The sequence below is a fragment of the Manacus candei genome, unplaced genomic scaffold (genome assembly GCF_025592945.1).
Source record: "Manacus candei isolate 608988 ecotype Guabito, Panama unplaced genomic scaffold, ASM2559294v1 h1tg000028l, whole genome shotgun sequence".
NCBI lineage: Eukaryota > Metazoa > Chordata > Aves > Passeriformes > Pipridae > Manacus > Manacus candei.
The window spans coordinates 34,541,193-34,555,442 of record NW_026138076.1 but is presented as its reverse complement, the minus strand read 5'-3'; positions in this window follow the sequence as shown (position 1 = coordinate 34,555,442).

Sequence of the window (14,250 nt, the reverse complement as noted above, 5' to 3'; positions counted from 1 at the left end):
TTGAGAAAACTGTTAAATAGTCCCAACCAAATCAGCTAGCAACTGGAGGTGGCAACTGAACAGCAGGATTTTATGAAGTAACAGTGCTGGTAATAGGGTAGTAGGCAGAAGTAGGATTTAAAAAAAGAATGTAAGATAATTATACAATTATTGTCCAGACAGGTAAAGCTGAATTCCTTCATTCAGTCCTACACTCAGGCCTTCAGAGAACTTCAAGGTGGTTTGTCACTAGTGGTAACCTTAACAAAATACCTCAGGGAATCTGACTGATGGTGACTTGCCTTTGAGGAAGGCGTGATCTCCTGCCTCTGAGCTTCCCTTGAGCTGAAATATCCCAGCAGGTATATAGGCAAGAGCTTGTGTTTTGTGAGACCACTGCTCCTCCCCTTCAGCTTCCAGTTCAGACCTGACACAAACACTTCACCTCCCCAGGCACCATCCTCCACAAAGGCAGTAAACTGACTCTGTGTCTGAAGGGCAGAGAACCCGTCTCTCACTGAGGTATTAGGGTTTGTGAGAGGAAACTGGTCTTTTCTAGCACTGGGTAGAATTGAACTTCACAAACCCTAAGCTTGGGGGATTTCTGAACAGCTAACAAGTTTTTTTGTCATTTTTGTAAGAAGCAGTGTTTCCTGGCTGTAGCTGGAGAAAGACCTATCCTCCCAAAACACTTCCCCCTCACTGCAAGCACTGAAATCAGCTGTGCAAACTGCCCATCCACCTGCTCACAGGGTAGATTTCAAAGCCCTTTTCTTTCTGTGGGAGCCTTTGGCAAGAGTGGGGGTTTATTTGGTCACCTCCTGAAGGCCTCTGAGAACTGTATTCTGGAGGGAGCAAGTGAAAGACACATTTCTCCCCCTCAAATGGTCTTTATAAATAGTCAGGTTCTGTGTTCAGCCAGAGAAAAGTATTATTTTAGGCATTTCTAGCTGAAATAGAGCAATGGAGACGCTGCCAGGGGCTCGGATGGGGCACTACCCCAGGCAGGAGTGAGATCACTCTCTCCACCACAGCAGCTGTAGGGGCATGGGAGCAGCCCACATCTCACCACCTCGTTTTGTTGGAGGGAGCAGTTCATGGCTTCAGCCTGGCTAGTTCCTGCCATCCCCCAAGAGGCACCCTATTCTGTACAGTCCCATCTTCCTCTCAGAGACCACTGTCCTGTTCAGGTGTGTTCAGTCCCCCTGCTCTTCAGGGGGACTGCTCCCACCCTCCCAGCTGCTCCACATGCACAAAGACCCACTGAAAACGAAGCTGTGACAGCTCTCACTAGGCAAAAGCCCTGGGTTATGGCCTGTGCAGAAGTATTTATAACCCCTCAGGACTGCACTTGGCCCCATTCTCCAGGTGCTTAAACAGGGACAGCAGCCCTCACTGCCCTGCATGCTCTAGCCCCGCAACTTGCCTGGCTTCTGCCTGCTCCTGCAGGCAGCTCAGGTCTCAGTCTCTTCACTCAGTTCCTGCTTCAAAGGCCATTGCTGGCATGCAAAGGGTAGGGGTTATTTCTTGTAAATAAAACAAGTTCTTGCTACAGTGCCATCGTGTGTTTCCACCCAGAGCTGACTTGCTAACAGTTTCCCTTGTGCGGCTTCTCTGGTTTTTGATGTCCGTGAGCATGGCGAACTCCTGTTCCAGCCCCTCAAACACACACACACACAGACACACATACGCTGCTCCCAGCATCAACCCATTTGGAAATAAGTCTGGATCACATATACATACATCACAACAATGGCCAGACCAGTCTGTATAAGCTGCAGACTGAATTTTGCCCCATGAGTTGTCAACACAGCTGCCATCCTCTGGGACAAGGCAGGTGACAGTGCTGCAGTGGCAGTGGAGCGGGGAGCCAAGTGTTGCCAGCTGCAGGGATGCTACAGCCACAGCCCCAGAGGAGACTTGGAGCACGTCGACTCTGCCTTCAGAAAACCCTGCAAAACCTTCTTCTGTCATACTGCCTTCCCAGCATAACAAGGATGACATTCACCCTCTGGTATCCCAGTGGTATTAATCACAGCAAAAAAACCACTTAGTGAAGTAAACGAATGCCCAGAAAAAATAAACAGATCTCCCAAACTACTGTATAAGAGACCCAAACATTGCTGTAGTCCAAGACCAGGATTTTTAACCTTTAGAAGTCCAGAGTCTTTATGAAGTCCAGTTGGTGTTTTATACCAGACACTAAACTCTATATAAAATTTATTCATGTCCTGCAATACAAGATTCATGGAGGCTGAAAGACATACTGCTCTAAATATTATGGTCTGAGAGAATAAGCAACGGTGCTACCAGGTAGCAGAGTTTATTCTCACTGTATGAAAAGTGTTCATGCAAGTACTCTGAAAACCAGTAGGGTTACTTTCCCCTCCTCTAGCACCCAGCACACTGTCAGTGTAAGACTAAGTCCCAAGGCTGAATATTTATTCTGTAAGAGTGTCTGGCAATCATAGATGTATGCTGGCTCCTGTGGTTATGGACATAATACAGTGATGGGACTCTTGCTTTAGGAAAAGGGGCAAGAAGTTGGCATTCCTCTCCAAGCTCATTTTAAGACACCATTTTCCATCTGGGATAATTTTCATCAGCTTGTCTTTTCCCTCCATTTTCCCATTAGAAGGAACCGGGAATGAACAAGAAATTTGTTTAATCGTCTTCTGTGAGATCAGCTGAATTCTAATGCTGTTTGATTACAGCTAGTCACAAAAATGTCAAGTGCATTTCCATTTAGAGTGCTTGCTTAAACAGCCATGCAAATGGGGACCACCCGAAAATCAGCATACATCATGAGAGATTTGAGCTTCCTTATGGTGTATACTTGTTTCAATCTACTCTCTTGCTCTTTAAAATTATGCATTTTCACAGCACATCATTTCCCTAAATGAGGATGATACATCACTGCTGCAGATTGACTCATGAGGCCCATTAATAAAGGCCAGGGTTTTTCAGCAGCTTTTCTCATTGGGAAGGTGTTATCTTACCATCTAAATTTGTAATGAATATGATGCTCTTAGCCTATGCCCAGCCCGCTGTTTCAGCTCCCCTTGTCAATTTGGTTGGAGGTTTTCATTCCACAGGCAGTGGCATCATGTTAGAGAATAAATAATGTATTGTTCCTTTCCCTAAGTAAGTAGCTATTCATTTTAAATGCAGCAAAAATGCTTAAAGTGAAATTGTTACCCTTGTCATATGAGATTCACCTCTTATAAAACATCTCTGCCCTGAGATTCAAACCTATTACATAATTTCTAGTACTATACTGCTGCATGATGAACTATCAGTATTAAACAAGAAATACTAATATTCAGTCTCTGATTCTATGTTTGTAGTTTTCCCACATTCTTTTGCTTTCCAAAATAAGTAGGGCTGATCAGAAAATTGGACTGGAGACTACAATAAGATATGCAAAAAAAAACCCCTAAAATCTCTGTATGATTACATGTTGCCTATAAAAATGCTTTGGGGTATCATTTTTTCCAATTAAAAAAATCTGCAGCTTATAATGAAATGCTAATGAAAAGAAAAATATTTTGTTTAAAAATGTAGGGATTGTAGCATTTTGTACAGGAACAAAATACTTCTGACACAGTCTGGAAGAGTAATATGTTAGATATTAATTATCTGATTGGGACTGAGAATTTCAGAAGTCCCTATAGGGATCAAAAAATCATATAGACATTCTCTGAGTACTGGACACCTGATTCCCTAATTGTTTAAACTGAATTACTAAATTTAAGCATACTCACTTGAATTGATTAGGCTCCCATAACAAAAGGTTTTGCAGAGGACACAAAATTATTAGCTTTCATGAACTTCTTTAATTATTAGTTTTTTCAGTCTTCTTTCCTCTTTCAATTTGGATCAATTTGTGTATGATTGACAATAGTATATAAGAAATTATCCCTGCTTTGGAGCCTAGAAAGACTTTCTGCATAAAGTTGCACTAAATTTTAGGGGTGTAGAGTTGCACAACAATCTGCACTGTACTATCAGCTGAAAACTGTTGTAGGAATGCTATTTCACACGATGGTACTTCCACTTCCTCTTCTGGTCAAAATTAGGAAGTGCACAGATATTTTCCAATCCTTTCAAATTTAACACAGCACTTTTGAATCCTCAAATAATTCAACAGGCTTGAGCTGTGTTCATTCACCACAGCATGTTTGTGCAAACTAATTCTTGTTAGTACATGAAGTATATATGAACCATCAGACCTACACAGCGTACCTGTTCCCACACATAATATTAGGCCTCCAAGGAATACACTGTACAAGTATAAAACTGGAGAGATATTTGGAAATGTCATTTCCCCATTCATTTGATTCAGTATAAAGAGCTGCATCTCAAACCTAATCTCCACACTTGGGCTCCTGTTAGGGAGGGATGAATTTTTAATAGTTTCAGTTGGTTTAAATGCAGCTACTGTATTTATCACTGAGAGGCAGTAAATAGGGACAGTGTAGAGCTGTTAGTTTTGCAGCAAGTTTTGTTGTTCATTTGCTTTTTAAAGAAAACTCTAAAAGAACAAGAGAATAAAAGCCAAACATACTGAGAGACTCCTTACAGCTACACAACATTGCTATAACAGGATTAACAAAGCAGCAGGTTCTCTTTTGTATATTGAAACCACAGAAACAGTTAAAACAGATAATTCAGAGTAAGATTGTCCAGATATTTTGAAAAAGCCCAAAAAACTACAATTTACCTAGTTAATCAGACACACTCTTTCTAGGTCTACATAAGATTCTCTAGCCTTGCTCTCACAATTCCCTATAGTCTGCTAAAGTTTCAGATCTAGCCTTGTCTGATGAAGTTCAAATTAATAACAGTGTCTTGAAGACACAAGAGGTTTGACCAACTCTGCAAAAGGCCAGTCTAATAAATGGAAGGTAGACTAGGTCAGTCAGACCTGCTAACCACATTACTGTGCACACCTGCAGGCTATATTGGACCCAGGAGAGGAGTAACCAGATAATTAGGTAGACTGACATTTTACTGCAGGTTGAAGTAATTAGGGAACTGGCAAAACCCAGGAATGACTTTCTAAAGCTTACATTGTTACATATATTGCCTAGGGTTTAAAATTAATAGCATAAAGAAGAAAACTTGATACCTTCTGATGCAGGCAAGATTACCAGATACAGGCAGGACCAACCTGTAACATTTCAATCCAGCTCTGAAATTTTTTAAATGTATAAGGGCCAGAGTTGGTGTCCTGGTTTGAACCTGCACACAAAAGAGTGGCAAAAATGTTCAGAACAGCCAACAAAATAAGACTTTAATGCCTTTTCAAATATTGAATATATAGTAATGCATTATGGTAACTCCCAGTGTATCACCTGAGCTATAATACAAGAACACACCTGACAACAGTTGTTACTCTGCTACACAATTCATTCTATGCACTTTGTCCATGTAGACGAAGGAAAACAGGACAAAACCCCAATTTGATCTTCATTATTATGCTTCCTAGCCCTTTTCCATAATGTTTTATAAGCATGCATCAGCCACAAGTGGTAACCATATTTCCAATCTGCTGGGGCTAAATGTGCTGTGATCAGTACCAGCAAGGAGAGACAGAGAGACATGGAGACTCTGTCCAACTAGACTGAAATCTGGAAAGCTATGTTATCAAAGGGATGTATAAAAGATGATTAATTGTTTGGTAAGTACTGCTATTTCATAGAAATGGTGTTAGCTGAACAGCACTCCACTTATCTTCACACAAAACCCTCTTTGTAGAATTTGGATAAAATACAGTTGCCTCAATATACAATATACTGTGATAAATAAGAGAGGCTGAAGTACAGATAACAACTCTTCTCCTGGTAAAATTACAGTCCAGAATTGATCAAATTCAGTATGGATGGACAGGTGTGGAGTTTTTGGTCTCCTAGCAATTTTCTTTACTTTGTTCTACTTTAAACTCCTTAGGGATAAGCTACTCTCCTGTGCTCATGGCCAAAATACTGAGTCAGACGGTATCACAGGTACTTCAAAGGGGCAGCTCATTTCCTGTAACTTTTCTGTGCTTTTGGCTTTGGAAAGAGCCTGAAAGCCCACCTTCATATGAAGGACACCTGCCTGGAAGGAGAAAGCAAGAGCAGGACCCCCTGTCGTGCAATCGGTTACCCTCGATTTGTAATGCAAAGATCTGTAATAAGAGCCATCTGTCTTGCACAAAGCCTCTCTGCACTGAACACTTTTACCAGGGCCCCCAAACCACAACCAACTGAGACTTATCCCGAGGCAGTTTGCAGATGAGAAGAAAAGACTTGGATTAAAGAGGCACTTCCCAGGGATGCCTGCTGAATCGTTTTAGGAAACCGGCCAAGGCGCTGAAGTCATTACTCACCAAAGACAAAAATCAGCCCAGCTCAGAAATATTTTCAAGAACCAAGGCTTACTGTCCAAGCTATGTCCATTCCTCTTCTGCATTAGAGTCCTCCGCTCATTATACTCACACCATCATATTCTGCAGTAACAGGAGGAATCCCTCCATGGCAGTGTATATTAAATAATCATGCTTTCACGTATGTATCTGTCATAGCAAAATTTCGCCGTTCCTGAGATTCTACATTTAAAACACAATAATTACAAGGACTAAGAACAGTATCTTGCTTTTTTATAATATCCCCTTAAAGTGTCCTTAAAAGAAGTCTTTCATAAATCTGGTCAGTGCTATATGTTTTCCTCTAAAGAAAATGCAGCGTCTTAAAACGCTTTAGATTAGATGCAGGAAAGCAAAGTAGATTTTTCACTTCAGCTGAATGATCAAAATCTGTACTAGCTCAGGATTCCACCCATTAATCCTACAAAATTTATCAAGCTCTTGTTAGATAATCCAAGGTATTACACAGATTTTATGGGGGAAAAAAAGAAAAGAAAGGTGTATTGTAAGAAGATGTGAGTCAGCCTCTTTTCCCAGGCAACTAGCGACGCGACAAGAGGACATAATCTAAAGCTGTGCCAGAGGACATTCAGGTTGGACATCAGGAATAATTTTTTCACTGAAAGGGTGGTTAAGCATTGGAACAGGCTGCCCAGGGAGCACCACCATCCCTGGAAGTGGTTAAGAAATGACTGAACATGGCACAGTGCTATGGTTTACTTGGCACGATGGTGTTTGTTCAAAGGTTAGACTCGATGACCTAGAAGGTCTTTTCCAACCTTAATGATTATATGTTTCTATGATTCTGTGATTAATACAGAACATGAGCAATGCTAGGTTTTTGGTTACAAATGAAACTCTGGCAAGTTTACATGATTACATGGGATGTGCTGTTTGTGTCACATGCCATACTGCATCACATCTCATCATCCACTTAGCTAGCACAACATGTGATGTTGCCCTCTGTGCACTGAGGGGATGTTTGTAGGCAGCTTCTTGGCAACAACATCTGTGGACCAGCCTTGTATTGTCAGTGGCAGCTTGGAAGAAACTTCAGAAAACTCACGTAAAACACCGCTGGAATAGTATTTGTGTATTGGTACTGCAAGGGTTGTTCGTCTCTCGTCTGTGTGTGTATGCATGTGTGTACCCACATCCTGAGTGACTTGTGAGCAAACTGCACTAAGAACCAGCATAGGCTGGAGCCTGGCAGTGGTCCCACAAGCAAGAATGCAGCTGCATATGTTTCCTGAAGTGGAAAACTTGTTTCCTGTTGTTTCCAGAGCAGTGGATATGCCTCCAAAAGCAGTGAAGGAGCTATAACTTATTGCAGCTGGTGCTATTGCTAGTTATCATCTGTGATAACAAAGATGTCATAGTTTAGGCTCATGCTGTGACAGCAGTAATGACTGGCAGCAGAGAAATGACTGGCAGTTATGAAACATAGAGGGCAAATTTCAAGGGAATGGCGGCAGGGATCACTTTGATAAACCTTTGGTAAGGAAGATGATGACTATGTGCATGCCACTGTGTCTTAAGAGGCCAGAAGACTGCAATGTTTGTGTACCTACATATTCCAGGAAAGAAGGCAAACCTATGACTGGGAGTGCCTGGCCCATCCTCTGGTGCTGAGGAACAAGAAACCATGGTAGAGTAAAAAGAAAGACTGCAGAGGGATGATTAGAGCAGACAGTCAGTGAAATGGTGGTCAACCATGCCAGTCCTTATGTAGGACGGTGTGATTCTGATTCACATCACACACCATCAGTAAAAGCATTTCTTCATAGTAGCCAAGTGAAGCCGTGCCAAGGGTGCCCTGATGCCCTTACTGCAGGAGACACACTCAAAGCACAGGCAGGAAGAGCAATCTGTGCAAGTCTGGCCGGGAGGCCTGCCAAGCTGGTGGATGACAGAGGATTGCTATTTTTATCTGAGAGATACAGTTCAGTATTTCAGGCCCTAATGCATAGGCTGAGAATCAGTGAGTGACTGAGGATATCTTGAAACTGGAGTTGGGGGAATAAAGGAGCTAGGGACTGACAACTGCCTGAATGTACTTTATGGCATGAATTCAATTCAAGATAAAAACCTAGCAGCTGAAAATTGTTCAACATTTCAAAAGACTGGAGGTACAGTGCAAAGCATGACCAACATGATCTGTTTCCTCTTTGGTAGTTTGTCCAGAAAAGACCACTCAACTGAATTAAAAATAATCTGAGTCTCAAAGTAGGCTTTTTTTATGTGACAGCCTAGTTGTTTTCTGCATTATGGGCATCTTCCTCAGCACTAGCTGAAACCTGGGATTAGTTCAGTCTTGTGCTGTTCAGCTACTCCATAGCCAGGGCTGAGTTCTGTTAAGATCCCCTGCATAACTCATCTTTACTCTAAGTAGCTGTTGAGTAGTTGCTATTGCACTAACATGTAGGTAAGAGAGCATGTGTAAGAGTAACTTGCAAGAGTAACTCAAATTAAAATTACCATCTTTACAAAATATAAAACCCTGAGGAAAAAGAAAAGAAGTCAGAAAGTAACAACTCAACACATGAGAGGATCACAGCCACTACATTTCAACTCATTAATCTGAGCTTTGGATCAGAATCCATCATGCTTACAGTTGTGGGAATTTATATGGAACAAAAACAGCGCCTTCACTCCACGCTTTACAACTCAGTTACCATTTACATAGGGAAAAAAATAAATCCCAATCACTTCTATATTTTGGGAAGTCTGTAAATAATAATACAGATCTATTCCCTTATAACAGCCAGGTATCCCCAGGAACTGACACAAAATTGACTCACAGGGACTCAGGGAAAATAAATATAGCAAATTCTTGCAATTCCCAAAGAACAGCTGATCACTGACATTTGGCTTCAGGGTATTCTGTGATTTTCACAAAATATTATTGCACCATGTTTTATCAAATTCATGTATTCATAATAGCATAAACTCAAACAAATATAAATATAGCATGACCTTTTATTTCTAAGGCACAAATGACAGTTTTGTCATAGTTTGCCTGTTCATCATCATGGCTAGGCTTCACTATACTTGTATGGAAACTAGTCCATAAATCTTTGAATATAACACTTTAACCAAGTTTCAAAGAATGAACAGCTGGATAGAACTGTAATAATATATAATACAGGAGCATAAAAATTGAAGCCTTACACTTACCTAGTAAAATTTTTCAATTTTATATTTACGTTCTCATCTATAATATTTATGATATATATGATTTACTTTTGTACTAAGTTTCCTTCTTCTTAAGTATACCCATATAGAGGACATCCACATCTACAAGTATGGTAAGTCTCAATTGATTTGTAGACACAAATTTCATGCTTGAACACATGATTAACAGATTTCCTTCTTCTCTATTTCGGTCTTATTTTATTACCTAATCCAAAGTCTGCTGAAATTTCTGGGCCAGGAAAATGAGTTTTGCTCTGAAATTCTCATGAATGATGAAATCATCCATTCTTTTTTTTTTTAAGGAGTTGTGGGGTGATTTTCTTAAACACTTTATAGACACAAAGGGAGCATTTCAGGGTGTAGGATCTCAAGCTCTGGCACTTCACAGAAGTTAAGATCATGCAGGCCTGATAGTCTTCTATCAGTAACACCCTTAGAGGTTCAGTTAGGATGGAGAATTTGTCCACTGGCCCATCTCTGACTCCAGTCATCTCAGCATGACTTAATTATATTTCATGGAGGGCATTTGAGCAAGAGTCATTTCAGCCAAATTTTGACACTTAAAGAGACACATCTAAGTCATGACTCATCTCATTCAAGGTTAATCTGTCATGTGAATCCCTGGCTGGAAGTGTCCGTTTCTGCCCACTGACTATAAAGGCAATTAACTAAAGCGAGGATGTTTGTTATTTAGACATGTAAAGTTATGTGAGACATATTGCACCTTGAATCTTCACCTAAAACAAAGAAAGAGAATGCCTCATTTATGCAGTCAGTAGACTACTCCTTTAGTAGATTGTGCCACTCTCACTGCAAGAGATAGGTACTACCTTTCAATCAAACTAGCTCGCCTGCAATTTCCAGCTTATTATGAACTTCCTCTGGTAAATGGAACACCAATAATTTTCACAATGAAAACGACTTTATATCTGTCAATCATAGAATCACTCTGTCTTCTATTCAATCTTTCACTCAATTTAAATGTTGATTTCATATTTACCTATGCAGATGAAGTTTCCTTAGAAAACACACATGGACTACAGACTGATGTGCTCTGAAGTGTAGTTATCCCACTGAAAAGTTGGCAGCTGGGCTTCTTTTTCTCCCACTGAAAGGTATTATTAATGTTTACTATTTGCAGGAGGGCCTTCTGCAGCAGAAGTGTATGAGTATGATGTAATAGGGACAAAACTACCCTACAGGCAAATTAATCAGCTTTAAAAGAGAAACAGAAATTTATTTCAGATGTATTTCAAAGTATTTATAAGTATTTATACGGTATTTATAAGTTTAATTGTAAAATAGTACAGTAAATATTTTTCTATTTAATTGACCTAGTAAAAAAAAATTTCATTTTGAAAAGCTAGATTTTGCAGAGAGATGTCTTATTACCCTCTCTAATTAGTGTGAAACACGTGACTCGAGTTTTCTGCTCTGAGCATAATGGTATAATATACACTTTACTGAGGAAAGCAACAAATATAAATTACCTATGACAAGTGTCTTCCTTGCAGAAGCTTAATAACTAGGGACAAGAGAGTTAGTACAGAGCACAGCATCAAAAAATAATACAAACCTCTACCTAAAACACTAGTGGTTCTGTTAAAATTTTTAATTCAAAAATAAAACACCCCACAACTCCTTAAAAAAAAAAAAAGAATGGATGATTTCATCATTCATGAGAATTTCAGAGCAAAACTCATTTTCCTGGCCCAGAAATTTCAGCAGACTTTGGATTAGGTAATAAAATAAGACCGAAATAGAGAAGAAGGAAATCTGTTAATCATGTGTTCAAGCATGAAATAAAGTCACCAAAGACAAAGCCTATTATCTGAGAACATTTGACATTATTATAAGATTTGGCTTATTTAGACAAAGATAATAAAATGTGTTTAGACTTTGATACCTGAACTAACAGCAACTTTCAAATCCTTTCAGAGGTCGCTTATCCATATAAATTGTATGCTACAAAAATTTCTGTCGAAAATATTACTGATTATTATGCTTCTGTCGTACTCTGTCTTACACCGCATGCAACACAAATAATTTGCCATCCAGGTTTAGACATTCACAACAGATGTCTGTACCTGTACTGAACTAAACCATTTCACCAACTGGTATGACCAAGGTCTTCAAATCAGTTCAGACTTGGATCTAAGCTTAACAATTCATTTATCTTTCTGCCATATGACAAAGCAAACATTGCCCGTGGGAGCTTATGATTATGAAAAATTTTGAATGTTATCTCTGATTTTGCAAAACAGACCAGCATAACATTGGTTAAGTCATAAACACACATCAACTTTTTTCTAAAGTCTTGCTAGAAATTGACTTTGAAAAGGGAAAAATTTCTGATAGAAATTAAGGATGTGAATTTTGCTTCACTTTTAAGGCATGATAACATTATTTGTTTCTGTATAAAAGAAGTAGTCCTGCTATTCTAGAAGTTGTGAAGTTTTTCAGAAAAAAAAAATGTAAGAGGCAAATTATCTTCATGCAGTTGTATCCTGGTTTCGGCTGGGATAGAGTTAATTTTATTCCCAGTAGCTGGTACAGTGTTGTGCTTTACATTTAATATGAGCATAATGTTGAAAACAGACTGATGTTTTAGTTGTTGCTTTAGTGGTGCTTAGTCTAAGTCAAGGACTTTTTCAGTTTCCCATGTTTTGGCACTGAGAAGGTGCACAAGAAGCTGGGAGGGAGCATGGCCAGGACAGCTGACCCAAACTTGCCAAAGGGATATTCTGTATCACAGCCCATCATGCTCAGGATATAAACTGAGGGGAGCTGGCCAGGAGCTGCTGATCGCTACTTGGGGACATGCTGCAAATTGGTCAGCAGGTAGTGAGTAATTTCACTGTGCATCACTTGTTTTTTCTTGTGTTTTCATCCTCTCTCTCTTTTTCATTACTATTACTACTATTATTATATTTTACTTTATTTCAACTATTAAACTCTTCTTATTTTAACTCATGGGTTTTACATTCTGATTTTCCTCCCCATCCCACTGGGGCAGGAGGGAAGTTGGGAGGTAGTGAGTGAGGGGCTGTGTGCTACTCAGTTGTCAGCTAGGGTTAAAACACAAGTTGTTTAGATGCAGACAGTGCATATGCACCTGCATATTATCTTGAGAAATGACAATTTCATGAAATGGCATTAATGTTTCTTCTTAATCAGACAGACATCTCTATGACTCCAGGTAGGTACTATCTCATCCATGGATTTCCTTAGTGTTTTTGCAATTGAGGGAAGGTTTTAAATAACACTGTTCCCCGATTCAACAAGACTTGTTTCAAAGATTCATTGGCAAGGAAGACTCTTAGCCAAATGAGACTGTTTTGCCTAGGAAAATAATCTTGAATCCTTTGAAACTGAGTTTGGTTTTTTTAGACCATCATGGAAAGCAAAATATAAAACACTGATCTGAGGACACAATCTGACAATGGGAAAAAGTAAGTTGTGTAATACATGGCAAAAATATTCTCGAAATTTTCAGCCACCTACCTGTATGTTGTTGGGTTGATGATACGCCTTATCAAAGATAATTGCTCTCTCACACTTGTCAAAATATTTCTTGCTAAACTCTGTTCTCCAAGAGGACTCTCTGAAGACAGCTCAGCTGAAGATTTTCAAGCCCTTAGTCTCACAGTCCAGTCAGGAATTCCTTCACATATTCACTCCCCAAAAGATTTAGCGTAGGATTCTCAAAGTGGTTCAGAAACTCATAAGGAAAAAATATTTTAAGTAAGTCCTCGTAGCCGTATAATGTTTTTTGAAATTTGTTACTCCATCTTTCCAGCCTTCCCAGTCTCACCATTCAGCTCCTCTTTCCAAGAAATCTGCCCACATTTTATTCCTAGGGCCTGAAGTTTATATAAGTCAATTAAGATAGTTAACTACTTGCTATAATTATTCTTTAAAACAACCAGAAGCTTGGTACATCTGATTCCTATTCAATAAAATTAGGAAAAACAGCTGACAGATGTTTGTGTCTAAAATTAGTAAACTTTTCATTCTATTAATTTGAAGACCAAGAACACTGACTGTTTTAATAAATTCACTTTAGGTCAAGAAAGACCATTCCTTGAATTTAAAATATTTTGGCATTTAGATCAGATATGCCTGTCACAAGAAATTGTATAAAGCTTCTTTTTATGATTATTTTTGTTTTCAATGGCCTTTAATGAATAATGACTGGGAAAAAGACACAAGAAAGGGAATGAAATAAAACAGATGGAAGAGTCTCTGGTGGAATAACACCAGTATAGACTTGCTGCAGGTAATTTAGTTTAGGCACACTTGCATGGTTTGCTTAGCTGAGCAGAACAAACAATCAGATAAGCTGGCTGGAGCTTATTCACGTGCTTTCATTGAAACAAAATAAAAAAAAGCTGGTTCCACTGAAAGTGCTGAACACTGACCCCAAGATATGGAACAAACAGAAAGTATGATTTATTACAGCATTTATATTACAGAGAAGAGTATATCAAGGAGCAGCAGTGGGAAAATGCTTTTTGATCATCTTGTAGTTCATCTTTTTCTCTCTTCCATCATTGGAAAAGAAATAAAACAGTGCCATTGACCTACAGGTTTCCAGTAGAACAACATAAGCTGTAAAACATGCTCTAATCTGCTGGTTCTGTTTGTGTGCATACTCAAGTTGATCA